The following is a 25,578-nucleotide window of genomic DNA, read 5'->3' as shown; positions in this document are numbered from 1 at the left end:
GCCCGAAATTTTTGTCCCAGCTACGAGTCCATTCTCGACTCGCAACTCAGGGCTGGCCTTTTTTGTCCCAGTAGCAAGTTCACCCTCGACTCACAACTGGAGCCTCATATTTTTTAGTCCCAATTGTCAGTCCACCATCGGCTCGCAACTGAGGGCCCAACCTTTTTTGTCCCATTGCAAGTCCATCATCGACTCACAACTGTAGCCTGGCCTTTTTTTCTCCAGTTGATAGTCCAACCTCAACTCACAATTGGGTTCAACCTTTTTTGTCCCAGTTGCAAGTCTACCGTTGACTCGCAAGTGGACCCAACCTTTTTTGTCCCAGTTGCAAGTCCACCACTTAACTCGCAACTAGGGTTTAACTTTTTTTTTCTCAGTTGCAAGTCCACCCTCGGCTCGCAACTAGGACCCAACCTTTTTTGCCCTAATTGCAAGTCTACCCTTGACTTGCACCTGGAGCGCGACCTTTTGTCTCAATTGCAAGTCCAATCTTGACTCGTAACTAGGGCCCAACCTATTTTTGTGCTAGTTTCAAGTCCACCCTCAACTCACAACTCGGGTCTGACCTTTTTGTCCAGTTGCAAGTCCACACTCGACTCGCAATTGGGGCCAGACCTTGTTTTTTGGTTCAATTGCAATCTCACCCTCGACTCGCAACTACGTCCAAACTTCTTTCCCTAGTTGCAAGTCCACCCTCGACTCGCAAGTAGAGCCTGACCATTTGTTGTCCCAGTTGCAAGTCCATCCTTGACTCGCAATTATGAGGCAATTTTTACTTCCAGTTGCAAGTTCATTGTGACTCGCAACTAGGGTCTGACCTTTTTTGTCTGAGTTGCAACCCCATCCTCGACTCGCAATTGGGGTCCAACCTTTTTTTGTCCCAGTTGCAAGTTTATCCTCGACTCGCAACTAGGGCCGACCATTTTCTGCCTCAGTTGCAAGTCCACCCTCGACTTGTAACCGGAACCTGACTATTTTTGTCCCAGTTGCAAGCCCACCTTTGACTCGCAACTGGGGCCCAACCTTTTTTTGTCCTAGTTGCAATCACACTCTCAACTCGTAACTGGGCAACGACATTTTTTGTCCTAGTTGCAAGTCCAACTATATCCCTGACATACAATTTGTGGGGCATCTGTCTGATCATCAAGATTTTTTAAGAATTACGAACTTAAAAACATTTTCCCCAAATTTTTGTTTTCAAATTTTTGTTTTTAAGAATCATGATCTTTTTCCAAATTTGAATTCTTATAATTAATATAATTGTTGTGTCTCTCTTTTCCAAATTTATTTTTTCGGATGATATTACATATTTTTGACTTCACCAAAATTTTCATAAACCAGTTGGTTTTTTGAAAAAATTACATCCAAACGTCGGAATAATTTTTTGTGTTTGCCAGTTATTTTTACAACATGCTTCTATTTTTTAAAGAACTATTTGAAAAGCATCACTGCTTGTTCTTGTCTCTGTTCCTTTTGTCTGTAGTTTTGTATTTCATGATTCCAAAATTTTCTGTTACAGAATAGTGAAGTATCATGATATGCATGCAGTCTCAAAGGCCCTTTTTATGGAGTACAACTTATTGCAAGTATTCATATGTGTGTGGTGAGAGGAAGTAACAATTTGAAGGATCTTTTCTGCTCTCTTTTTTTAATCAATTTTTGTACTTGATGCTTCCTGTACAATGTCAAGTTGCACATATATCCAATCAATTGGTGATGCAATTTCCATGTCATGACTGGATCATTACTGATTTTATTGCTGCCCAGTCCGTTGATACTAGTGCAATGTTTTTCTATTTTGTAAGTACAAAGCATCTGCAGTTTTTCTTTTCAGTACACAAAGCATCTGCAGTTTCTTTTTTGAGGAAATTTCATGTGTAAGTTTTTCATTTCATAAGCTTTTTCCCACAAGCCCAGGCCAATAAAAGAGCAACAACCACCAATAAGGCAAAACTTATTGAGCGTTTTGTTTGGTTTTTTATGCACAACCCCAACAAGTATAACGACCACAAGGCCCATGGCAGGCCATGCCATGTCTGAGAGGTGCGTTGTTTGTCACTGGAGCGTCGCGGTGGGCTGAAGTGGGAGTCGCAGAAAATAAGACGTGAAACAAGATCGATACAACAGAGACAAACAAACAAAGTGGCCACAAAAATTGATGACATCATATTTAGATGTGAGATATTATCTCACATCTAGATGTGACATAGACGGACCCAAAATGGTTTGTGAGGTTGAGGAGCCACAATTTGAACATGTTTATACTAAACCTTTATGCTTATTTTAAACTCATTTTAATCATATGACATTCAGAGCTAATATAGTTTTAATAACTTATGACAACATGATGTGATAACTTTGTTAAATATTAATAACAAACTCATGTTACATTTGTAATGTTCGTCGTTTAAAATATGCATCCACTGTGCATAATCTAATCGTGTTTGTAATATAAGTGACATTAGATAGTTTTAACACATTACACCTTAAAGATTTTAATCCAATCCCATATATGAGATAAAATACGAACAAAAAATACAGTCTTGAATGTTTTCATTGATTCATTGGTGATACTTGCATAAATAGAGTTTATACATTTTTGGTATGAATTTATGGTCTTGAAAATATCCTGATAGTGATGTCTTGATTATGATTAGGCTTCTTGAATAGTAAATTTTAGAATAAGAATTTTTTAATAAAATCAATAGGACTGTCCTTTCCTAGGTAATTTTTTCCATTATGGCACCCACCTATCAAAGGATAAATCCAAAAATGGTTTGTGAGGTTGAGGAGCCACAATTTGAACATGTTTATACTAAACCTTTATGCTTATTTTTAACTCATTTTTATCATATCACATTCAGAGCTAATATAGTTTTAATAACTTATGACAACATGATGTGATAACATTGTTAAATATTAATAACAAACTCATGTTACATTTGTAATGTTCGTCGTTTAAAATATGCATCCACTGTGCACAATCTAATCGTGTTTGTAATATAATTGACATTAGATAGTTTTGACACATTTCACCTTAAAGATTTAAATCCAATCCCATATATGAGAGAAAATAAGAACAAAAAATACAGTCTTGAATGTTTTCATGGATTCATTGGTGATACTTGCATAAATAGAGTTCATACATTTTTGGTATGAATTTATGGTCCCGAAAATATCCTGATAGTGATGTCTAGATTGTGATTAGGCTCCGTGAATAGAAAATTCTAGAATAAGAATCTTTAATAAAAACAACAGGACTGTCCTTTCCTCGGTAATTTTTGCCATTATGGCAACCACCATCAAAGGATAAATCCAAAAATACAAATGAGAGGTAAAACTTCTTTTTTTAGGGATTTTATTAAAAAAGGTTTATCCAACCGTTCCGACTTTGTATAAAATATATATAATCGATAGAATTAAAGTTGTCTTCTGGGCAAACAAGTTTCTTAGGGGTTCTGTCACTATTATTTCATAGACGATATGGTTAATTACATGACTGATACTTTGAGGAGCTTACAACTATAACGACATTCTGAGGGTACCTACAATTGCAGGATGCCTCCATTGACCAGTGGAGTACTATCATGCGAAAAACCCTGGAAGAAAAAACATCTTACTACCATTAGGGCCACTGCCTCAGGAAAGCTTAAGACAGAACAAGAGACCTTACCCACCGTACAACAAGGTTCACAGGACTAACACTAGTAGAAAACATGGCTTTGGTTGGGGCCTGGCCAGCCCATTAGTCCTGGTTCAGTCACGAAACGGGACCCATGGGGGGCATACGTCCCGGTTCGTGCGCCCATGGGGCCGGCCGGGCCTCGTGGGGCATTTGTCCCGGTTCGTCTAGACCCTTCTGTCCCGGTTCGAGGGCCCGATGCCCGGAACTTTTTTGCATGCACGCATTCCACCATGGCATGGAACATGGTTTCTTCACTACGACAATAGAGTTGCAAATATTCCCTCCGCCCCAAAATAACTGTAGCTGACTTAGTATGGCACAATAGGTAACTTCCACAAACTCGAAATTTCTAACTTGTGTAATGATGCACGGAGTAGTCTACAGAGTACTCTGCCTTCAAACTCGAATTGTGTTCAAAGAGACAAGCTTGTTGTAATATGGTATACTAGTATGGGCCACAGATCGGACCTTGGTTCCTGTAATATACTACAGCCCAGGCCCCAATCCCTCTCTCTCGCTCTCTCGCTTTCTAGAAAGTATGAAAACACTTCGTTTTAATAATGCCTGCTACATTTCTGATACCAAGACTATCTGCTAGTTTTTTTTAATATCTGACTTTGATCCAAGACTGCCTAATTCATATAGAAGTGGAGGTGATGTCTCATAATCACTCAGATGTCGATCTGTTTAGAGTGAGAAATCTTGACACATCTAAAATGCCCCTTCTTTATCCATGTAAGTTTAATGGGTTATTTCCTGAATTAAATACCACTGCTCCAGTTGTGCCCATCCAACGCTAACAGCCAGTCAGCCACTGGCTTGCTTCACCCCATTTTGTCTTATAAGAACTTTATGGTTTTCGACAGCATTTTGTTACAGATTGCTTTCGTCATATTACTTTTGTATTAAATCTCTTCAATTGTGACACCTAATAATAATTAATAAAGTGGCCGTATGCATCGCCCCGATGCAGAGACCGGGGGTCATCCTCCTTTTCTCAAAAAAAAGACATGCAAATTAATTGTGTGTTACGATATACAATACAGTACTACAAGTCTGATCGTTACCTTTTCTTCTTGTTTTCTTTGTCTCTTTATGTTTTCCATATATACTCACCTATTGTTGCACATTTGTTTACTCTGCCATTGGGTTTCAACAAAAAATTACCTTGAAATTGTTTTCTGATAGTAATCAGGTTCTTTATTGCTCAATGTCCGGATTACACCTTTGATTGAATAACTTTAATCAGGAAAGAAATTCATGACTTACATCATAGCAAGAAGCAGAAACAATGCTAAGAGCTTCTTTGTTACTCGCTGTAAAGTAATACAAGAGCGTTTAGATCATTATTTTAGTGATATAAACGCTCTAATATTTCTTTACAAAGGGAGTACACAAGTGTGGAGCAAATTTTGCCTCACGGTTAATATGAAGAAGCTTGAAACCCTCAAAGGATCAGCACAAAATTTTCAGTTCATTCAGAATGTGGACTTTCCTTCTAATCGAGCACCCCTGCCCTGCTAGTATGCCACAGGAAGAGTAAGGCGGAGCAATCCGTTTGAACAATGGCTTGGTGAACATTTCTGTTGACAGCTGCTTCTATTTCCCACTCTGGCAGTCAAGAGTTCGCTGATAAATGTATCCACCACTAGCAGCTGCCTGATACAGCCTTCCTCCATAAGACCCTGACACTTCCTCACCAGACATAACCGGACCCAGCAGTTCGGTTTGCAACATCAAGAGAACCATCAATGTTAATAATCGTCCAGGCTAGGGGAGAAGGCGTCCAGCGTGTCGGCCGGCCTACAGAACTTGATGCCGAAATAGGGAGCTCAAGATTGGACACCAGTTCATCCACAAGCAGTAAAGATCTGATATGTTCATACTCCTCTCCATGCACAAATCTATTTCTGCTTAACAAATGCGCCAGAGTAGTGTGATCATATAAGCCTTATCATCTTTGGACACTGCATCGTGCATAGTAAAATCACTAGCCCAAGTGACTGGATGCAGCCTTGGCAACTTGAGCCCTCTCTCTGTTCCAGCACCAATGCCCAGATTTTTTTGGCATGCTCGCATTCCACCATGGAACGTGGTTTCTTCACTATGACAATAGAGTTTGCAAATAGCAGACTCCATCACATGGATGGCACCCCACTAGTTAACTGTAACATGGCAGAAATCCTGTAAGTACTCTCCTCCTGAAAACTCGAAATTTCTTACTTGTGTAATGATGCACGGAGTAGTCTACAGAGTACTCTGCCTTAAACCTCGAATTGTGTTCAAAGAGACAAGGTTGTTGTATTATATAGTACTAGTATGAGCCTCAGATTGGACCTTGGGTTCTGTAGTATACTACAACCCAAGCCCCAATCTCTCTCTCTCTCTCCCTCTCTCTCTCTCGCGCGCGCGTGCACACACACACACACTTTCTATAAAGCATGAAAACACTTCTTTTGAATAATGGCTGCTGTATTTTTCTGATACCAAGACTATCTGCCACATTATTTCATCTCCAGTTTTGATGCAAAACTTCCTAACTCATACAAAATCGGAGGTGATGTGGCATAGTCACTCAGTTGTCAATCTGTTTACCAATGTAAATATTAGAATATGAAATTGTGGCACATCTAAGATCGGAAAATGCTCCTTTTGTATCTTAATTCTGTAAAACAGGAGAGACTCTCTTTCTATTATGATTTACTCGACCATTTTCGAGTAAAAATAGGGTTAGAATTTAAAAATGTGTGAGCGCTTCAAACGAAGGCTGGGGGTATTCTTTTTATGAATGCGTAGACTGCACTTTGACAGTAGACACGTTAGAAACAGACAAACCAGTCGGATTCCCGCATACTTTAACTCCTCGTATGAGTACGGTTGATTCAGATCTGAGCTTCATCTTGCTTTCACAGTGCTCATCTGTTGACTCCGAGCTCACACGCAGGCTTCTGAGGATGCTCTAGGTAATCACCATCTCCCCCTTGAGAAAAAATTCTCCGGATACTGTAAATTGGGTGCTTTCGCATATGCTCTTCTCGCATGATCTGTAGCTTGTTAACTTAAGAAACTGCTGTGGCTGCTGCTTCTTAATCATGTTTAGGATGCTGTTAAGTTCCAGCATGATATGTAATTGTTGTTAGGCTGTCATGTGATGACTATCTTGAAATCATTGCTTTCTCAACCTATTCATTTACAACTCATATTTTTCTCTCTTTCAGATTGCTGTATATCTTCTCTGAAACTAAAGACCAAGCTCCAAAATTTCCCCATTAGCTTTTCGAAAAGTTAATTTCCCCATCAGTACGCTCAATGCTTCACTCTCCAACTCTCTCTCAATTCAAGACAGGTCTCCATCCCCACTTCTTTCTCCTTTCATTGAGGTCTTTCTGTTTGACTTCATTCTGAATTTCTACCGAAGTTTTGACTTCATGCTCCTGACTAATCATGTTGCCGTTCTTTAGGCAATGTAGTGCAAGACGAAGTTCTTCATCAACGCAGCCGATCGCCACCACCGTCTTCCCTCTGCTGCTTCCGCAAACACCAGCGGCCGGCTGAGAGGCTGAGCTATAGCGCAGGCCGGGCATGGCCCAAGCGGTTATTGGAGCGATAGGCACCCTCCTGCCCAAGCTGGCCGACCTAATCACCAAGGAGTACAACCTTCAGAGGGGTGTCAGGGGCGAGATCATGTTCCTCAAAGCCGAGATGGAGAGCATGGAGACCTCTCTCCTCAGGATTTCTGAGGCTCCAATCGACCAGCCACCGGACATCCAAGTCTAGCTTTGGGCCAAGGCTGTGAGGGACTTGTCATATGGCCTGGAAGATAGCATCGACAAGTTCATGGTGCGCATCGAAACCGATGGCCGACCAGATAAGTCCCATAGCTTCAGGAATTTCATTGATAAGAGCCTTAGCCTGTTGACCAAGGGCAAGATTTGCCACAAGATCGGCATCGATATCAAAGACATCAAGAGCTGCATCAAGGAGGTCAGTGACCGGCGTGATAGGTACAAGGTTGACAATGTGGCTGCTGCCAAGCCCGTCGGTCCAGCTATTGACACCCTTCGCCTAGCAGCCTTGTATAGAAAGGCCACAGAGCTCGTTGGCACTGACGAGAAGAGCGTTGAGGTAATCAAGATGCTGACGGAGGGAGATGAGGTTTCGGAGAAATGTCTAAAAGTGGTCTCTATTGTTGGATTTGGTGGATTGGGCAAGACAACCCTTGCCAATGCAGTGTATAAGAAGCTCAGAGTGCAAATCAGTATTCAAAAGCAAAATTTGCAATTCGATTGTGCGGCCTTTGTTTCCGTGTCTCTTAATCGTAATATGAAGCATATTTTCAAGAGCATGCTCCATCAACTTGACAAGTAGATGTACCAGAACATTAATGAAGCATCATGGGGCGAGCAACAACTCATCAGTGAAATAAGAACATTCCTTGAAAACAAGAGGTACGTTTGTGAATATGTGTTCCTCAATGTTCCGTATATGGATGCCAGAAGGAAATTACAATAGTGCAGACCTCTCAAGTTTTTATTTTCTTTGCCATTTAAGTTGGTAAGCTTTGGGAGTCAGCATAGCTCAAATGGTTGGGGGAGTGGATGTACTCATGCATTTATCCTTCAGGACTAGGCTTGGTGTGTAACCAAGATTTAAAAATCTTAGTACTCATGCTTAAAAAGGCTGTATGCATCGTCCCTAGTTGGTGTAGAGGCTGGCGAAGTAAAATTATCCCCCAGTTTTAATTTTTCGAAGAAAAGTTGGTAAGCTTTATTACACAGCTCAATTCTTCCCAATTAATGTATGACAACTCTTATGTAATATATGTATTTTGATATCAACTGAAGGTACTTGATAGTTATTGATGACATATGGGATAAATCCGTCTGGGAAAATATCAAGTATGCATTGATTGAGAATGGATACGGAAGTAGAGTAATCACAACAACTCGGGTTCTTGATGTTTCCCTGCAAGCTGGTGGTGTATATCGGCTGAAACCTCTTTCTGTTGTCGACTCAAGAAAGTTGTTCTATCAAATAATATATGAGATGGAGAACAAGTCACAACCTAATCAATTGGTTGAAGTATCTGAGAGAATTTTAAAAAGATGTGGGGTAGTTCCGCTAGCTATCCTTGCGATAGGTAGCTTGCTGTCTAGTGAAAAGGGAAGAGCACATACACATGAGTATTGGTCCAAGGTGTACAAATCCATCAGTTCGGGGCTAGACAATAATCATGATGATGTGAAGAACATGAGGAGAATATTATCTGTAAGTTACTCTGGCCTACCTCCGCACCTAAAGACTTGCTTACTGCATCTTGGTTTGTATCCAGAGGATTATGATATTGAAGCAGAACAACTGATTTGGAAATGGGTTGGTGAAGGTTTTGTGAGAAAAGAACAAGGGAGGGGCTTATATAAAGTAGGAGAGGATTACTTGAAGGAGCTAGTTAATATAAACTTGGTCCAGCCTTCATATTTAAATAGCCTTCGTCGTGTGCATGATATGGTTCGTGACTTCATCACTTATTTGTCACATGAGGAGAATTTTCTAACAACACCAGATTGTCAGCAGTTAGAGTATCTACCAAGTAAGATACGCCGATTGTCCTTGCAGACCAGGAATGAAGAAGTTGGTAATCAGCTGGCAACCGTGAGCTTGTCCCACGTGAGGTCACTTACTGTGTTTACTCCAGCTTTTAGTTTGCTGCCAGCACTCTTGTGTTTCCCAGTCCTGCGTGTATTAGATTTAGCTGAATGTGAAGTGTATAATACCCATTGGAATGATATATGCAATTTGTTTCACTTGAGATATTTGAATTTAAGGGGTACATCTATCACTAATATCCCGAAAGAGATCGGGAATCTACAATTTCTGCAAGTGTTGGACATAAGGTCTACCAAAATAGAAGAAGAGCTGCCGTCAACCTTTGCTCAAATAACACAATTGTTGTTAATCCACATGCTTAATAGCATCACTTATGCAGTGCCAAGATGGATGTGCTCCATGTCTTACCTGTTCTTCCTAAGTATCACACTGAAAACATTAGGAGAGGAGGACCTTCAAGTTCTCAGGAGCATAGTGTCTCTCTCTGAACTGGTCATACATGTGGAGAAACCTACACAAGGCAGAGAAAAACGGTTGACCACTGGCATTGCTTATGCATTTTTATGTCTAAAGATGTTCAGTGTCAAGAGTGACATCATGGAGTTGAGGTTTGGACGAGGAGCCATGCAAAGTCTCCAAACCCTCAAATTAGATTTTCAGGATGTGGAGGACACATCATTCAAGTTTGGTGATTTTGCATTGGGTTTAGAGAACTTTCCGTCGCTTCAGGATGTTTGTGTTACATTCAGTGAAGATACAAGCGAGAAGATTAGTAGTGTGGAAAATGCATTGAGGAAAGAGATAGATATGAATCAAAACAAGCCTAGACTGAGAGTTACAGATATGGGACGCCTCATGGTAACTACCATAATTCACACTGTCAAACAGTATATAGTTATTTTTTACTTGCTAATTTTTCTACCTTACTAGCACAAATGCCTGTGCGTTGCAATGGGAGGCTACAAAACTTACCTCCAGCAGGAATGCGGGCTGCGACCCCAAGAGCCTCCAGCACCCTGGTCGCAACGGACTGGCTTTGAAATGTCGAATGATACCTGAGAAGAAAGGATGTGGCGTCCGCGTGCAGTAGATCATCGGTGGCAAAATCTCTACTATGAAACTTAAGAAGAAAATTAACATGCAATCATGTTATTTCTCGTTCATTGCATAAACTTATTTGGGTTTTATCTCTCAAACTAAACCAATGATTAATTCTATGAAACAACATTCAGATAGAAAACATCATATCTCGCCAATTTGGGGTTTAATCAGGGATAGCTTGCTCCTTTATCACCCAAATATACATGTACTAGGAGAATATCTATTGGATAACACAACGGAAGGAGAAATAATCAACAATGGTGGTGACCAGTAGCACAAGGAGAAATAATCAAGAATGATGTTTCCAGTAACATAAGGAGCATGGTGATAACTACATTGCAGTCGTCGCCAACCGAAAGCAACTGGCGCAACCCAGAATATAAACTGTGTTGTAACGGGAGAGAAAAATGCTCATATGCTCAACATCTGAAGTACATCAAATATTAAAAAAGAGTCTGCAAAAAAGAAGTAGATATTAATTAATGCTAACAAACAAAACTAAGAAGACAGCTACGCATGATGCACATCATATCCGGTTGTATATATACAACCTGCAGATTTAAAATTTCAAACAATTTTGCAACTCAAACAGTTTGACCACTGACCATATCAACTAATCCATACAAAGTTCTTCACATAAAGGCAATTAGCAATCAGAAGAAAAGTTGAATGGCCAAATCTCTGAAAAGAAAATACCTGAAACGGTACATCAAGAATCTGATTACAAAATAAAAAAATAACTATATCTTATCAAATCATGTGACAAAGGAATCCCTCCGTATTAATATATTGTAGTATACACCAAGATCTCCTAGCTCTGTAGCACCTTTTGTTTTCATGCATGATGAATAGGAAAATAATGTTGAAATACTACTAACCATAAAACAAGATGACATATGTTGGCATATACAAACTACAAAAGCAAGTTAACACATCACACAATAAATGAGCAAACTCAGCAGGTCTCAACTGTCAACATGTAAGCCATAGCATCAGAGATGTTAGTGAGTGAAGTTATCTTTCCTGCACATCGACATTGTCATGTACCTCTTTGAATAGATATTTAACATGAGACTTGTGAAATTGTTTTCCTCGCGTGTTAGGTTGGTGCATTGTTACGGTAACAAAGCTGACGACCCATGTGGTAGATTTAACCTGGTGGTCATAATACATTTTGATCTATGAGTAAGAGTAGTGCTAAACCTCTCATATATATCCGTTGAAACCAAAAGTATACAAATGATGAATCAACGTGTAAGTTTAGCATTTTTTCGACCATTATAAGTTTAACACCAAATAATATTAAATCTATACAGAAATTTTAGCCCAGCCCAGGTCCTCTCAACCGCAGAAGGCAAGATGCGTCAATGCCGCGAGGGTTTCTGCAATCTCGCGAGATGACGAACTATTCTGAAAAGATTGTTTTCTTTTCTATACCAATGGGGCTGCGTTTTCAACCGTAATGAGGTAGAAATCTAGTACGTTTTGATATATAAGTAAGAGTAGTGCCAAACCTCTCATATCAATCCGCTGAAAACAAAAGTATACAAATGATGAATCAACATGTAAATTTAGCATTGTTTCGATCATTATAAGTTTAACACCAAATAATACTAAATCTGTACAGAAAATTTAGCAGCACAAAATGATTTTCATACATATACATGGGATGATATTTAGATGGATAATGAAATAACTATACATAAAGGAGGAAATTTTACAGCACCTCCGCATACTTATCGATTAATCCCCTATCATCTTCCCTTCTCATCTTTCCTTCGCATCTCCCCCACCATCGCCATGCCATGCGCTACAACTGCACCAAACATGAGCAGCCACATTATGAGATGGATTCAGAATAGTTTACCATTGCAGTAAGAAAACATTCCCTTACATATGGAGAAGACCTTGATTTTATATAAATTGTACAATGAGCAGTCAAGTAAGATGCACTACAACAGATCATGTTCAGTCCCAAGCATGCAAGTCTCTTCAAGTACTAATGATGAATGTCGTTCTTTATCCCCCATTCGAATACCGAAATAGCAACTTGGTTAGGAGAATAACACTATCAGTTAGAGAAGGTTCTTCTTGCTTATAGGTCATCAAGACCCAACTTCTGAAAACACATGAAATAGAAAATAAACTGTACTAAGGATGAATGAATCAACCGTGGCCTCGATGAATCAACCGTACCCGACGATCGCGGACAGGAGTCAACGATGTGTGCGCTACCGTCGAGGCGAGCATCCTTGTTGCCTCAACCCAGGAGACTCAATCCGTGCTTTATTATTAGGGAGAGATATAAAATCTGTAAAAGTATTTTCTTGTTTCTCTTCTTAACCATGTAAAGTTTCATATTAGTACCTTTTCCCAATTATTTATGCATTTCAAATACTAGTTTTTGATAGGTTTACCTCATTTGCATCCATTATTCCGATACTTAAACTCTGTTGGGATCAATGTTTTTAATAGAGGGGTATGACATTCTACGTTTGGCGCTATGTTGAAGCTATAGCATGCTAAATGGTGCTAAATTGTGAACGATGCGTTTAGCGTGATGCCTCTCCAAACACCAGTGCTGAGATAGCAAGCTATTTAAAGTATGGCTGGGAACTGTTGGCTTGCACCATGGGTGGTAAACAGGATTAGGGGGAATTACCAGCATGCCGGTAGTTTCTACAAGGTTACTATGAGCTCGGTACTACTCTTAGTAAGGGGCTATAAATTAAACTTTGCACACTGTCAATACATGGAATCAAATAATAATAAAGGAAAGGAAGTAGCCTGATCATAGTATTTCAGACTAGTTTTCATTGCGTAAGAAAATGTTCCATCAAACAAGAGAAAATTCAACGCCTTGAGATTTTCTACATGGAAATAGCTTAGGAAATAATGGTTCTATTGTACACTTTTATGCTGCATATTAATAAAACACATAAATAGATTTTTTCTGAAAGAAATATTTTCTATATACAAGGTATGCATGGCATATTGGGTAACTCCTTAATATACAGCAACTCGTGTAGCATGCTTGCATGAACAAATTTTTCTTGTTCTATGAAAAGTCAAGATTAAATACTTATCATTCTTCCAAGGAGGTACGCGAGGTACCGTACAGTTTGTTAAATTCTTAGCCGCAGAAGATTGACTCGCATCTGCAGTAACCAAGTACACACAAGCGCAACCAATGTCATGGTGTGTTGATATGTTTTACGCTTATCTACAAAACAATTTTAATGTTCCCAATGTCATGTATTAACAGGAATTATTTCTCGCGTCCGCATCACCACCACATACATTGTGAGCTCCATGAAAGGTACAACTTGATGTCCTCTAAAAAGAATCTTCCTGAAAACTCAAATGTGGCCTTATTCAACTTTTGTAGAGGTTTGTCTTAGTAATTTCAATAGTAAATAGGTATCGATGGTTTGCAATCGATACATTTTCCGTGGGTATTACCGCAAGAGGAAATTTACAACATGGATGCTATGGCACATGTACAGTTGCACTAACTTAGAGAAGAAAAGAATAACATGCATGATAAAGTAATCCTCCATGTAGGTAACAGAAGAGTGGTAATGTAATACCACAGCACCTTAGTTACGGGTATACACCTGCACGTTTGTTTCTCTAAGTTTGCTGCTGAATGTGTCGTTTGGTGAATGTAGGTTTGTCAAAAAGCATAGTTGGCCTCGGTGGGATGCTGTCCCGTCCAAGGTTCAGTTGGAGACCTATCTCATGGCAATCAGGGTACGACCAGGAAACGAAGCCACACAGGCCAGGAGATCACCTCCAGGTTCAGTCGAAAGAGTGTACCTGCTCTATGATCCTACACTCAAACTGATCTCTCTCCGGTTACTGATTTTGCCGTGATACACCATAGATAAGTGCCTAAAGACTTCAGGTAGAGAAATAATTTGCGAGACACCGTTAGTGTACTCATTATCTGCACAAGGTGGTCGGATATTATGCTCCAAGTATGACTTCCGTAATATTTATCAATAATCATGCCTCGCTGCTCTCTAGCCACCCAATATAGGGTTTTAGAGCATGCCTCCACGGTTGATTGTATTGGCAGGAGTTCCAAGATGAGCACTGCTATAGACACGACACTGCGTGCACGATTCCTGCACGACAACATATATCACATAGTCCATGCATGTATGGAAATGCACTAAACGGCTGGATTCCCCGTTGTGCAGCTGTCGTGCAACCCTACGTCGTCCGCACAACAGTTCCATTCCCAGATTTGTTGGCATGCTTGATACCAGCTCATCTCGAGTAGATAACTAGATTGGGAGCAGTTTATATATAGGCCTTTCACTTGCAACACTTTTCCAAGTGAGATTTGCGTCTCGTGTTTACCCTCGAAATAAAGCCTTCAGAGATTTGGAGCTTTGCTCTCTAACACTAGCGGCTCAAGCACCTGGTAGTTTAGCCGCGAGTATGTTAGAGTTGTGTCAAATATTATTGTACAAGTTAGGTTACAGTTGGACTTGGAGTCGTATGGTGTATAGACAGGATATGGAGTCGTGTCCAAGTAGGACACTTGTATCCTAGACCTCTCATATATAGCGAGGGTAGACACATGATGTAACTTATGCCAACATAATAGCACAGACGCGTAGGGGGAGCCGGCGGTGTGTGCCGGCGCCCGGGCGGCCGGAGGTGCGTTATTATAGCAGTGTCATGGAGAGGAGCACCCATAGGTCGTAGTTAGGCCCTGGGTATGTAGCCATGATGGTGAACCTCATTAACAAATCTCGGAGCCGTGCCTCATGTGATTGCTTGGTCCTCGGTAGATCGAGGGTGCCCTCGGATTTATTCTAACAGAGTAAATGACACTGGCGTCTGGCGATCCTAGAATTTGTCCGATGGGTGCACTTTAGTCACATAACTTGTAAAATGATAAAACCCATCACACAACTTGGGTTGCAGGTGCAAATAGGTCATCATCTTGCTAGGTAAGCCCCTGGCCGGGATTTTTCATAGATGTCATGCGCTGCACATGTGACCCTTTTTTTAGGCACGAAAATGGCCCTTTTGCCGAAAAAGGGTTTCACCCCCTTGTATCACAAAGCAACCAACACCGATCACATAGCAACTGCATGCTGGGGCGAGTAGCACAACAAGCCCCAAAAAATAAAGAAAGAAGAAGAAGAAGAAGAAGAAGAAGAAGAAGAAGAAGAAACAAGTGCCAACAACTGCAGCTCGACAAAGCGCGGATGACCAGCCACCGCTGCACCCTCCTGATTTGCCCTACCATAGTCCAAGGCTCCAATGCGCCGCATGGTGGCTAGGAGTCTAACACGGGACCGAAGACTTGCGCGAGATCGGTGCTAGCCACTGCGATAGAACAGACCTGTCGACCGAAAGAACGACTGTTCCGAAATTAACACTGTTTGGCAAAATCCCGACTTTTATTTTCCAAATTTTGAGTAATTTTTTCAGCATACAATTTTGTTCACAGACGCAAACAATATTATGAAAATCAAATTTTTTTTGAATTTCCCAAACATTTTTCGAAAACATGAATTTTTTTGAATTTGTCAACAATTCTTTAAACCACGAACAAATTTTCAAATCATGAGAACAAATTTTGATATGGAGAACCATTTTGAAAAATCACTAACAAATTTGGAAGCGTAATCATTTTAAAGCACGAACAATTTTTGAATCTTGAGAACAAATTTTTGAATGAAGAATAATTTTTAAAAATCTTGAAATTATTCGGAAGCGCGCACTTTTTTTGAATATGCGAATAAAAATATTGAAATCCCGAACATCTTCTGGACTTCGAAAGTGTTGAACATTTTTTATGAAACGTGAACAATTTTTGAATTTCGAGAACATTGGTTTGGAAACTGAATATATTTTGAAAACATGAACAAAATTTGAATATTTTTTTCTTTTTATAGGGAAAAATAAAACTAAAAAGAAATAAAAAAAATAAAAGAACAAGAAAACAAGAAAAAAGAAACAGAAAAAACTAAAAACTAAAAACGGGAAGAAGAAGAAAACAAAAAGGGAAATGTTTTCAAAACACAACAACTTTTAAATTTTCTAAAAATAATTGAGTAAAGAAAAGTAAAACTTAAAGCGAAAGGGAAAAATAGAAAGAGAAGAAAAATAAACAGAAAAGGGAAAAAGGAGAGAAAAGGGGAAAACAAAAACGAAAAAAGAACTAGAATAAAAAAACCAATTCAGGAATCTCAAAACCGTAAAAAACTAAAACCGAGATCGCTGCAACTATTAATGGGCCGGCCATAATGCGTTGCTCGCGCTCTTGAAGTTTATGCCAAACCTCGGCAGCTTGACGCAGCGTGCGTCAAATCGGAAATTCCGAGAGCAACTAATTGATGAGCGCTTCTTCAGGAGCCTCACAACAATCAGTGCGACTTGACGCGCTCTCAACTACCCACCACGTGTCGCGCATTAGGCGCTCTCTACGGATTTTTTTTCACACGCGTTTTCTGCTTTTTAAACGGTTTTTTTCAGTGTTTCTGTTTTTCACCGGTCTTCCATAGCTTTTTGACAAAAGAAAATTCGGGAAAAAAATTGCACGAAAAAACGTGTATTTTTTTCTTCCGCAAGAGGCAAGGTTTTGCTTCCAAGAGAGGCACGTTTTTGCTTTCGCGAGAGGCACGACCATGACTCACGGAAACAGAAAAAAAACACGTTTTCTTTATTTTTTCATCTGCTAGAGACATGGTTTTGCTTTCACTAGAGGCACGACCGTGCCTCTCGGATACGAAAAAAACATGTTTTTTTTCTTTCGTGAGAGGGACGGCTTTGTTCTCGCGAGAGGCATGATTTTACTTTCGCGGGAGGCACGACCGTGCCTCTCGGATACGAAAAAAACATGTTTTTTTCTTTCATGAGAGGCACGGTGTTGTTCTCGCGAGAGGCATGATTTTGCTTTCGCGAGAGGCGCGACCGTGCCTCTCGAAAACAAAAAAACTGTTTTCAGTTTTTTTTTTCTTTCACTAGAAGCACAGTTTTGTTTTCACGAGAGCCATGGTTGTGCTTTTGCGAGAGGCACGACCGTGCCTTTTCGGAAATGAAAAAAACGAGTTTTTTTTCCTTTTGCGACAGGCATGGTTTTACTTTCGCGAAAGGCATGGTTGTGATTTCACGAGAGGCACGGTCTTACCTCTTTCGAAAAGGGAAAAAACCATGCTCCAGGTCTATTTTTTCATCCAGTTTTTTTCGTGAAAAAAGTTCATCAAAATCTATCAACATGGGATCTAGTGTTGAAGATCTGGATGCGAGGAACCCAATGACGAAAAACGTTCGGGATCTAGTTTTGAAGATCTCGATGCGAGAAATCCAACGGTGAAAACCGTTCGAGATTTGGACGCACGGTTGAAGATATAAAACGTTTTGTATAAATAGATCTACGAAAAAAAGGAAAACTAACAGGTTACGACAAATGGCACACATGCAGCATGTCACTTGTCAAATCTGGGAAGGTGGGAGTGATCTATGCTATAAGTACTCCTTAATTAGTGATTTCGGGAAATTCCGTTTTCGTTTACTCTATTATTTTTGAGGAAACGCACCCCATCTACTAGACTCATTTGGGGCGTGTTTGGTTGCCATGCGCTACAGTACCCGCATTACATGCACTTCTCCACCCAACCTGGTTATGCAAATGCAGCCTCAAATGCACCATCTGCATGTTGTTTGGTTGCCTGCATGGGTAGAGCCACACTGCCTAGTGTTTGGTTGCCTGCATGTTAGTGGACAAACCCAAGGCATGGTGTTTGGTTCTATGCAACGCCTGGTGTGTGGTAACCTCTTTGGATAGTTGGTGAGGTTACCACCACACTTCGGCAGCACACATTGTAAGCACAACAGAGTATAAACAGAGCATCAACTAGCACAATTCAGATATAAGCAGTACCACACTCCATAACAGTTGAATGCATAAACCATAAACATGTTCAAAGCAGACTCGATAGTACGCTGGAAAGAGGTGGCCCGGCCCTATTCCTTGGCGGCAAAGGCTTCGTCGTGCTTCCCTCACTTGTTGACGACCTCAATGCCATCGTCGTCGAAGATGATGACCTTGAGGGTGTCGGGAGTGAGGAGCATGAACGTCACCATGTAGCCGATCTTGATCTGATGAACGACTGCGTAGGTGGCCCAACCCTGATCCAGGGTCGCCCTGCCGTTCATCAGCTTCACCGTCACCTTCCAGGAGCAGCCGGTGTTGTTCCTGAGCTTGAACTCCTTCGGCACCACGACGAAGTGCTTGGTGAAGTCCAGGGGCATGGGGATGCACTCAAGCTTCGGTGCAAGGATGACCTTGCAGAAAGTGAGTTGGGCCATCCTCCTGATGGTAGTGGACGTAGTTGCGGCGCTTGTTGCTGGGGGGCTTCTCCATGCCCTCGTCGTCGCCACCCTCAGGCGTCTTCAATTATTCCTCGGTGGTGGGCGGCAGCACAACCTTGTCGGGCATTGGGTGAAGGGGCTGCTTGCCCTTGTTGTAAACCTCCGTGCCCATCTCATTGCTCTCCTCGATCTGCACACAATTCATGGAGTCACGCACAACACAGAGTTCATGGCTAATTGAAGAGTTTGTAGTTAAAACGGCATGACTGTCACTCTTCTCCTCCTCTCCATCCCCCCTATATTTACTCACCCTGCCCACCACTACTTACCCACCCCCTCTCTTCTCTCACTGTCAACCTTCCTCCTCCCCATCGCCATGAGCTCTAGCTCGAGCTCCATCGCCAACCCCTTCCCTTGCGGTATTGGCTGGAGGGCCTTCTTCCTCGGGGGGACGACTGGTGACCGGACCAAGTTCGAGAACACCATGGAGGTGTGCTCGAACTTCTCCTCCATGCAGGACATGCAGAAGGAATCTAATGCAGTGCTCATGAAGGCCTGTAAAGAAGAGCTGAAGACGTTGACTCCTGACCCAGCGAAGGGCGCGATGGCAGTTGACATCATTCGCTGGGCCATGAATCAGGTCGTCTCCGTCGACGGTAAACAGAGGAAGAAGTGGTGCCAGTACAAGACCTACTGGGCTCCTAATGACCGGCGTGCCGCAGTGTACTGGGAGACGGCTATCGCGCCGCCGGCGGTCATCGGCGTGGAGCCTAAGGAGGAGGAAGAAGAAGAGGTGTAGATGCCAGCGAGGCCGCCAGATCCAGGCCGTCGTTCCTGGCAGATCAACCTTGACTCCACCGAGGACGACGATGACGACCTACCGGCCCGCACGACGATGAAGATGAAGGCCAGCGGCTCGACCAGCCGCTCCGCACGCTGGTGACGGCTGCCGCGGTCAGCCGGTGTCCGTTGTCCACCCCCTATCCCCTAATCCCCCTTCTGCATTCCGATCTTGCATGTATGAACTCGTATGAACTGCTATGAACTAGTATGAACTACCCCTATGCTTATCTACATATTCCCCATTCCCCTCCGTCGTGGATCGAATCTAGCGTGCATGTCGAAGTGACAGAAGTGCTTACCGCCATTGATGGAGTCCGGTGGTCTTCTTCCTCTGATCCGATCCGCTGCCGTCGGTGAGAGTTGGGAGAGTGGGGAAGAGTGGGGAGAGGGAGCTGCGAGGGGCGGTAAGGCTAATAACTGCCGGCGCTTCGGGAAGCAACGCGGCTTCTCGAGCGTGGCCGCGCGCGTGCAGCCCCCGCCGCCCACGTGCACTGCTCGGGCCTAGCCCTAAAGAAACTGCCGATTCGTGCGTTTCAAGTGAGCCAGGCCCAGAGGTGCTTTAAGAAGCGTGCGATGCAGGCCCAATAGTGTATGCGGGCTACCAAACAGGCAGATCACTTCCCGTGCGGGCCTGGTCGAGGCCTATGCAGGCAACCAAACACGCCCTTGTTGTTCGCAAGGCCCAGTCATCCTTCTGGCCGTCGTCATCCGTCGCCACCAAAAAAAAGTTGCTACGAGTGTGGTGCAGAGGCCGCCGGGAAGCGACACCGAGGGAAAGGAGGACAGAAGGACCCGCGACGGCGGCGGCGGATCTATGTCCTCCCTCTTGCACCTTGTCTCGGCTTAATTTATAAGCGGAGGCATCACGGGGCTGCTGCCGCTCGACTCCCTCGACCGCCTCATGTCGGTGCAGCCACCAAGCTTCGATCCCTTCCTCGTCCCCGCCGCTGGGAGACGGGCTTGAGGTTAGGATCGTTTTTGTGATAGTCTGAAGTCTGAACATATTTGGGTTCTCAACACCTGAACCTCTGTCGAAATCGATTTTCAGTTACTGAAATCATAAAACCGCGCAGTTGTCAAATAGAGCGGCATTCAGGGCTAGAACTTGCAGAGCTACGCCATAAGATGTGGTTGCTAAATGGTAATGGAATACTTATGTTACAAGTAGAAAGAATATGCTAAATAGAAAGAATATGCATGACCCCTCCGGTTTTAGTCATACTAATTGAACAGCGTGATTTGAAATCATGTGTGGAGAAAGAAGAGTCAATAACACCAGTGGTGTCACAACTTGGCACGAAAAATCAGTTTAGTGCTAAAACTTGCGGCATACATTGAACTGATGCCACAACTTGTCTTTGACGTGCATATGCAGTGCAAATCACATTTCTATATGAAAAGGGTGCTGATTAGAAATGCCAATGTGGCATGGAGCCTCCTGTCAGCAACTGGACGTCAAAGTGAATGTGTGGTCTGTGGCCTGCTATTTTGTACAGAAAAACCTCAGAATTTTCCTCACAAAAAAGACTATGCCACGGTTGCAAGGGTCCACTTGTCAGCGTCCCATAAATAATTGAAAAAAATGATGTGCGCAGGGACTTGAGCCGACTCGAACCGCTGACCTACAGCTAGAGGCAGCGCAAGGCCAACCACCAGTCAGTTGAGATTTAAAAATAATAATTGGATGCTGCTTCGATATGTTCTACTAAGTGTGCTGCGGCCCCTACAATCCATTTTGCGTGTTTTTTTCCACAGAAAATTATAGAATATATGTAAATTATAATGTTGTGTTATACATAAATGAAATAAACTGAATTATAAAATAATCACATACTTATTTAGCATTTGTACATATAATAATTTATGAATTACAAAACTGTTCATCTAATAATTTGCATATTGAATAAAACTTATATTCAATAAATACTTATATAAGTTTAAAATATTACACAGATTAATAAAATATTAATGTAAAATATAGAAGTATTCTGCCTTTAAGTAAGTATTTATGTTTTTGTATATTTTAATAAATGCTTATATAAGTTTAAGAAAGTTCATATTTTAGACAAATATTCATGTAGTGTATAAAGTGTTCCTGCTTTAAGAAAGTTTTTAATTTACTATATATTTTCATAAATTCCTAAATAAATTTTAGAGTATTCACAGTTTTAACAAAATATTCATGAGGAAATACGACGCCGAGCTAAGGCAGAAGCGACTTCATCGTCCGATCCGGGAATCCGGATCTACGGTTTCCCCTGGAGCAAGATGGGAAGGAAGGTGAGTGTTGCAACATCGATGCCTCCAGCAAGTAAACGGTGCCCGTGAGCGCCGCAATCGACAACTCCGACCACTGTCAGAGTACGGCTTTCGCCGGCAACATCACCTGCAAAAACCCATGACCTGGTCAGCCCATCCGGCCAACAACCTTCACGACGCGCTAGCACAGCGCCACACCCCGCCCCTGCGCAGAACGGACACACAACAGGGGCCCTCCACTTCAGACCGCAAAAGCCCGTCTCGGCCCTGCCTCTGCAGATCTGGCACATCCGGCAAGCCGGAGCACCCTCACACGCCGAACAGCACCCAAACTCAACCAAGAACGAGCAGATCCTGCCGGCCCACCACTCCCGCGAGCTCCCGCCATGGCCACCGCGTCCCAAGGCCGCCGGGCATCCACCCCAGCAGATCAGCCCAAGGGTGCAGTTATTCTTCACCCGAGCTAATCTTACGATAGTTTCAAAAGTAAATTACATTTGGTATACAAACAATTACATTCATATTGATTCAATACGCAAATTTGGCATAAGAAAACAAAAATATATGTCATAAGACCAGCAGGGGCAAGGTGCTTTGGCGAGGTGAGCGGCATGCACAAGCACCAGCGGCGAGGCCTGCTTGATGTGGTCGTGCCCACCAAGTGCATCGCGGGGCCAAGTGTTTGGTTGCAATAGATCATAGAGCAGTCACAATAATGTTCTGGACGTTCTGTCGAGTCTTTGGTTCTTGCACACGTCGCGCTCCTTACCACGGCACCTTGCCGCCGGTGATTGGACGGCCCGAGAGGACCGGCCAATCACCGTCGGGGAGGTGTCGTGGCAAGGTGGGTTCACCCTGCGTGCTCTGGGCATCCCCACACGCGCCATGGGTGCTGTGGCCGTGCCCCCTGAGTGTGCTGAGGGCCAAGTCTTTGGTAGATTAGAGTTTGGAATCGTCACACCTGAACTCGTGCGCTTAGCTGTTCTTGTTGTCTGTTTATTATTTGGAGTTGTTCTTGGCTATTCTTTGTTATGCATAGCAGCAGCACTAAAAACCCTCTTCTTATTTTGTTTTTTTCCTTGGCGACATCGCAGGACTTCATCCACTCCCTCCACAGCCAAGTCCAGAACATGGACATGACTTCGTACACCCAGAACTCCGTCTTGACGGAGATCTATAAAAATGGTTTGTGAGGTTGAGGAGCCACAATTTGAACATGTTTATACTAAACCTTCATGCTTATTTTAAACTCATTTTTATCATATCACATTCAGAGCTAATATAGTTTTAATAACTTATGACAACATGATGTGATAACTTTGTTAAATATTAATAACAAATCATGTTACATTTGTAATGTTCGTCGTTTAAAATATGCATCCACTGTGCACAATCTAATCGTGTTTGTAATATAAGTGACATTAGATAGTTTTGACACATTACACCTTAAAGATTTAAATCCAATCCCATATATGAGATAAAATAAGAACAAAAAATATAGTCTTGAATGTTTTCATGGATTCATTGGTGATACTTGCATAAATAGAGTTTATACATTTTTGGTATGAATTTATGGTCTCGAAAATATCCAGATAATGATGTCTTGATTATGATTAGGCTTCTTGAATAGTAAATTCTAGAATAAGAATTTTTAATAAAATCAACAGGAATGTCCTTTCCTAGGTAATTTTTTTCCATTATGGCACCCACCTATCAAAGGATAAATCCAAAAATACAAATGAGTGGTAAAACTACTTTTTTTAGGGATTTTATTAAAAAAGGTTTATCCAACCGTTCCGACTTTGTATAAAATATATATAATCGATAGAATTAAAGTTGTCTTCTAGGGAAACAAGTTTCTTAGGGGTTCTGTCACTATTATTTCATAGACGATATGGTTAATTACATGACTGATACTTTGAGAAGCTTACGACTATAACAACATTCTGAGGGTACCTACAATTGCAGGATGCCTCCATTGACCAGTGGAGTACTATCATAGAAAAACCCTAGAAGAAAAAACATCTTACTGCCATTACGGCCACTGCCTCACGAAAGCTTAAGATAGAACAAGAGACCTTACACACCGTACAACAAGGTTCACAGGACTAACACTAGTAGAAAACAGGGCTTTGGTTGGGGCCTGGCCAGCCTATTAGTCCCGGTTCAGTCACGAACCGGGACCCATGGGGGGCATACGTCCCGGTTCGTGCGCCCAGGGGGCCAGCGGGGCCTCGTGGGGCATTTGTCCCGGTTCGTCTAGACCCTTTTGTCCCGGTTAGAGGGCCCGATGCCCAGAACTTTTTCGCGTGCATGCATTCCACCATGGCATGGAACATGGTTTCTTCACTACGACAATAGAGTTTGCAAATATTCCCTCCGCCCCAAAATAACTGTAGCTGACTTAGTACGGCACATTAGGTAACTTCCACAAACTCGAAATTTCTAACTTGTGTAATGATGCACGGAGTAGTCTGCAGAGTACTCTGCCTTCAACCTCGAATTGTGTTCAAAGAGACAAGCTTGTTGTAATATGGTATACTAGTATGGGCCACAGATCGGACCTTGGTTCCTGTAATATACTACAGCCTAGGCCCCAATCCCTCTCTCTCTCGCTCTCTCGCTTTCTAGAAAGTATGAAAACACTTCGTTTTAATAATGCCTGCTACATTTCTGATACCAAGACTATCTGCTAGTTTTTTTTAATATCTGACTTTGATCCAAGACTGCCTAATTCATATAGAAGTGGAGGTGATGTCTCATAATCACTCAGATGTCGATCTGTTTAGAGTGAGAAATCTTGACACATCTAAAATGCCCCTTCTTTATCCATGTAAGTTTAATGGGTTATTTCCTGAATTAAATACCACTGCTCCAGTTGTGCCCATCCAACGCTAACAGCCAGTCAGCCACTGGCTTGCTTCACCCCATTTTGTCTTATAAGAACTTTATGGTTTTCGACAGCATTTTGTTACAGATTGCTTTCGTCATATTACTTTTGTATTAAATCTCTTCAATTGTGACACCTAATAATAATTAATAAAGTGGCCGTATGCATCGCCCCGATGCAGAGACCGGGGGTCATCCTCCTTTTCTCAAAAAAAAGACATGCAAATTAATTGTGTGTTACGATATACAATACAGTACTACAAGTCTGATCGTTACCTTTTCTTCTTGTTTTCTTTGTCTCTTTATGTTTTCCATATATACTCACCTATTGTTGCACATTTGTTTACTCTGCCATTGGGTTTCAACAAAAAATTACCTTGAAATTGTTTTCTGATAGTAATCAGGTTCTTTATTGCTCAATGTCCGGATTACACCTTTGATTGAATAACTTTAATCAGGAAAGAAATTCATGACTTACATCATAGCAAGAAGCAGAAACAATGCTAAGAGCTTCTTTGTTACTCGCTGTAAAGTAATACAAGAGCGTTTAGATCATTATTTTAGTGATATAAACGCTCTAATATTTCTTTACAAAGGGAGTACACAAGTGTGGAGCAAATTTTGCCTCACGGTTAATATGAAGAAGCTTGAAACCCTCAAAGGATCAGCACAAAATTTTCAGTTCATTCAGAATGTGGACTTTCCTTCTAATCGAGCACCCCTGCCCTGCTAGTATGCCACAGGAAGAGTAAGGCGGAGCAATCCGTTTGAACAATGGCTTGGTGAACATTTCTGTTGACAGCTGCTTCTATTTCCCACTCTGGCAGTCAAGAGTTCGCTGATAAATGTATCCA

The 25,578-nt window shown here is 41.9% G+C and overlaps 1 pseudogene; it reads left to right on the top strand.

Annotated features, from left to right (window-relative positions):
- Positions 1–7,267: 7,267 nt before the first annotated feature.
- Positions 7,268–10,560, top strand: LOC109744591 (disease resistance protein RGA5-like; annotated as a pseudogene).
- Positions 10,561–25,578: the final 15,018 nt, after the last annotated feature.

Source organism: Aegilops tauschii, chromosome 2 (genome assembly GCF_002575655.3).
Source record: "Aegilops tauschii subsp. strangulata cultivar AL8/78 chromosome 2, Aet v6.0, whole genome shotgun sequence".
Taxonomy (NCBI): Eukaryota; Viridiplantae; Streptophyta; class Magnoliopsida; order Poales; family Poaceae; genus Aegilops; species Aegilops tauschii.
This window is presented reverse-complemented; position numbering and strand designations above follow the sequence as displayed.